The following is a 4,679-nucleotide window of genomic DNA, read 5'->3' as shown; positions in this document are numbered from 1 at the left end:
ATCTATGTGTACAATCTCCAATTTCCCTATAGTGGTAAACTTCTCACTGGGAAAATAAGTTATGTTATGCTTTGCTAAAACACACTCCTTGCAAATTGTGTTAGTAGGCTTTGAAATCTTCAGTAAAACAAACACTCTACTAGTCCTCACAATACTATAAAGGTTTATGTTAAAAAATCTCTTATACCATAACCAACTATCATCTACCTTAGCAACCAAACATTTCATTTCAGTAGGATTCAACTAAAATACATTACCTCTAGGTCTAATTCCTATTCCAATTACTCTTCCATCTTTATCCTTGATCATGCATGACCTTTTTATGAACTGTAGCTAATAATATTTTTCTACTTATTGTCCAACACTCAAAAGATTTTACTTTAAACCATAAACAATGTATACATCCTTAGTATTCATTTGACCATCAAGAGTTATAGATCCAATACCTTTTACTTGGCATGCGAAATTGTTTCCAACTCTGACAATTCCTCCATCCTGACTATTGAAGACAACAAACTTGTTCATATCACCATCCATATGATGTGAACAACCACTTTCAATTATATAATTAGATTTATTCTCAACCTATGATACACAATCTACCTTCTCTAGAGTTTCTTCTTTAATTTCCACAAATCCAATTTCATCATCACTAACACTTAATGCTTCTCCATTCGAATCATTATCTTGATTTTCATACAAACATTCTCTATCTGTTCTAGGTTTATGATTTCCCTTATACTTTTTCTCCCTTTTTGAAAACTTAGATGAATAATGACCACATTCATCACAAGTCCAACATTTAATGATTTTCTTACCTCCTTTTTCTCTTCTTACTAGAAGGGCTACTACTTCATCAATCTTTCTTTCTTCCTCATATTTTTTGCTACAAGAAAAAATGTCCTCTAGAATTCATGCTCCTTGATAGGTTAGGTTGAATATTCAAAGCACTAAAAGTTGTCTCTATTCTAATAAATTCTTTGAACTATCTAACTTTATTGTCAAATGCTTCAAGTCTTCCAAGAAATATCTCCTTTGTGAAATATTTGGTACATGATATCAACAACAATATCCTTTGAACTACTGACTTAAATGGTGGTGTTAGAGTCTTCAATATCTTCCACATAACCTAATCATCTTCTTTGGTTCCTCCTTGAGCCATAATACCTACAGTAATTTTTGATATCCTTCCTATATATGTTCTTACAAATTCATCTTAGCATCTTGAAACACTGAAATCCAACTTTGTAACCTCAACTTCTTAGAATGTGCATCACCTTCAAAACTATTTTCCAAAGCTTTCCAAATAAAATAAGAAGTAGTAAGTATTTTACCTGATTGTACTCAATTATAGGAAGTTCAATTAGTAGTGCTTCTATAGCTCTCATGTCACACATGAAAAGATCTCTTTCTACCTCAAAGCAACTTTCCAAATCCTTTTCTCCAATGATTTTTGTTAAGATCCAATATCCTAGACCCATACACAACAAATGTGTCTTCATCTTTTCTTTCTAGCTATCATAAATTGTTCCATCAAACTTTGAACTATCTTTCTTGAACATGTTTGCCATGGATCTCCCAAATTTGTTAAACATTTTCTTCAAGGACTTGAGGCTCCAATAGGAATTGTTAGAAACAATAGTCCACCAAGATAACTAAGAATGAGGGGTTGAATTAGTTATCCAACAATTAAAACATTCATCTTCATTAATCAAACTTAACAATTTAACAAAAGTGAAAAAAAAAAATACAAAGTAGCACATAGAGAATTGCACCAGATATGTTGACTAGGGAAACCCTTGATTAGAGGAAAAACCCCATTGGGAATGATGCCCACAAGATGATGTACTAATATAAATATTCCTTGTTAGAGGATGGACCCTATTAGGAGTCTATTGCAACATTTAGTACAATGAATCTTTGTTAGGAGACATTGAATCCCTATTAGGAGATTCCAACCCTATTAGGAGTTGTGGTATAATGTATGCAAGAAGAGCCCACTGAACAAACATGCAATATCAACAACAAGAAGAGCACACTACTCAAACAAGTAATTTACTATTATCTTCTTCTTTCCTTCGCCCTTTCCTCTATCTTACCAACCAAACCAATCATTTTCAGACCTTGTAGACTAGATCATGAAACTTGGATCCAAATACCAAACCTTGGATCACTCAGTAAAACCTTGACAATGAAGTTTCCTTCACTTCTGCACTACTCTACTCAACTTTTCATTCTACACTCTCTACTACTTTTTGAACATTCACAATATATTCCTTTGATATAATTCAATCCATGTTAAAGTAAAATGTATTTCCTTTATACCAAGCTCATAAAATAATTCCTTGAGTCAACTATTAGTCCTTCTAAATTAGTTATTATAGGACCACATTAAGAACATGTTACACTAAGAGATAACCTTAATCTTCCACCTTGCAACTTGAATAAATTTCCCTACATGCAACATTATGATGAGAAATCTTAGCCATGTCATCCTTGACATGTCTTCTCCATGTTCTCAACCTCAATCCTCAAGATATCAACATCGACAAGAGATATAACAAGTTTTCCAAAACATGCTTCTATAAACTCTTTTCTAGAATAGACATCACCAAAACTTGCATAACTTCTTCTAGACTTATCATTTCTACTTTTGATGTTAACTAAATATATTAAATACTTATAAGTATCTCCCATAACCTCATATGGTTATCATGCTCAACTAGTTGTCTATACCAACTTGATCTTTCCGTTATTCTTCTATCAAATACCATAGAAGATATCAAACATGCTATGTTGACATCAATGAAAAGCTCAGTCACAAATGTAACATATCATCAGCATTCATGCTTACAACCACTCTTCCTAAAATCTCTCCAATATTCCTTTTAATGTCAACATATCAATTTTTTGTGGTATCTAAAAGAAGAACAATGGTAAAGATCAAGTTGGCATGGATAAATCATTGAGTACTTTCACTAGTGAGGTTAAAGGGAGATTATACTAAGTATCTAGTATACGTATCTAACCTTGGAAGCATAAGCTATTAAGTTCAAAATATGTTATGCAAGTTTTAGTGAATGCTATTCTAAGATAGAGTTTATAGAATCTTGTTCTGGTAAACTTATTAAATGTCTTAGTAGATTTGTTATTCTGAGAAGCTAAAGTTATAAATGTGAAGAAGAAATTTTGAAGATAATGTAGGTAAGCTCATTCATCATAATATTAAATTATAGAAACTTGTTTGAGTTACAAGGAAAATTATTAATGTCATTTCTAAGTGTAACATGTTCTTAATGTGGTCCTATAATAACTAATTGAGAAAGTATAGAAGCCAACTTAGGGAATTTTTTTATGGATTCAGTATAAGGGAAGGAAATTTTTCTTTATCATAAGTGGAAAAATAAGAATGATTGTAAGCATCACAAAGTTCAGAATGCAAAGTTAAGAAAAATAGAGCAAAGGTGAAGGAAAATTTGTTGTCGAGGTTTTATTGTGCGATTTGAAGTTTGATACTAAAATTTGAGGTTTGTGACCTAGTCTACAAGGTCTGAAAGTGATTAGTTTGATTGAAAAAATAGAGGAAAGAAGTTAAAGTATATTATAGGAAATTACTTTGCAAGGAATAGTTGAGATATTAGTTAGACAGTGAGTTCAATGGTCTTGTCCCAAAAGCTATTTGGATAGTGGCTCCTTCAGTCTTCCACAACTCCTAATAGGGTTGGTACAACTCATAATAGGGTTGGCATGAAATTTCCCTTTTCTGATTTTACATGATATTTCAAGCCTCAAATCAGATCTTTAAAATCAAACAACTAATATTCCAAAGATCCACCAAATTTCTCAAGAAACCCCAAATCGGGTATGCTGAAAATAGTGCCAAAAGCTTCACAACTTCACAAATTATTAATAAATCTGAAAATGGACATTTTTATAAAAATTTCAGCAGCATAACAGCCTAAAAATTGACATTTCTAGATCCGTACAACCTTTCCACAATAGGTCAAAAATGTAGGACAAAAACTATGCTCATCAGGCTCCCAAAATAGCACAAAATATGCCCGGAAACACCACAAAAACACTAATAATCTATCTCAAAAGTTTAATCATGTCCCAATACATATATTCAGCTCTATTTTAACATTTAAAATTTTGATATACAGCAGTAACCCAAACTGATATGAAATACTCAACTGAAAACACCAAACTCATACAAAAAACACACCCAAAAACCCACAAATCTGCACTGTTCAACACAAAGGAAAACTCTGTATGAGAATGCACATGGAATGGCTTCAAAATCCCATTCTTATCCTTCCTAGAAACCTACAAACTCCCGTTCTTGGGTCTCCTTCTCCATAGGTTTGGCAGCCTCTGAAGAACAACAAAGAAATGAGCAAAAATCAAGTTCTGGAATCCCCCCAAAATGCCTCCAAACCCCTTAAAAGAGGGCATAACTGTAACTCACATCCAAGAGAGGTTAATGAAACATATTTTAATAATAATTTTCATTTATTAGTCCAACAGTTTCCAAAGATTAACCCCCTTTTTTCGAAACTTCACTTTCTTGGGCCTGCTTGCCTTAGCAAAGATTATTATTTTTTAATTATTTGAAAAGGGGACATGACAAGTCCTCCCCTCCCAAATTTTTCTTGTCCTCAAGCAATGGATGAACAATA

Source organism: Cupressus sempervirens, chromosome 8 (genome assembly GCF_028749045.1).
Source record: "Cupressus sempervirens isolate cs-2001-9-10 chromosome 8, ASM2874904v1, whole genome shotgun sequence".
NCBI lineage: Eukaryota > Viridiplantae > Streptophyta > Pinopsida > Cupressales > Cupressaceae > Cupressus > Cupressus sempervirens.
This window is presented reverse-complemented; position numbering follows the sequence as displayed.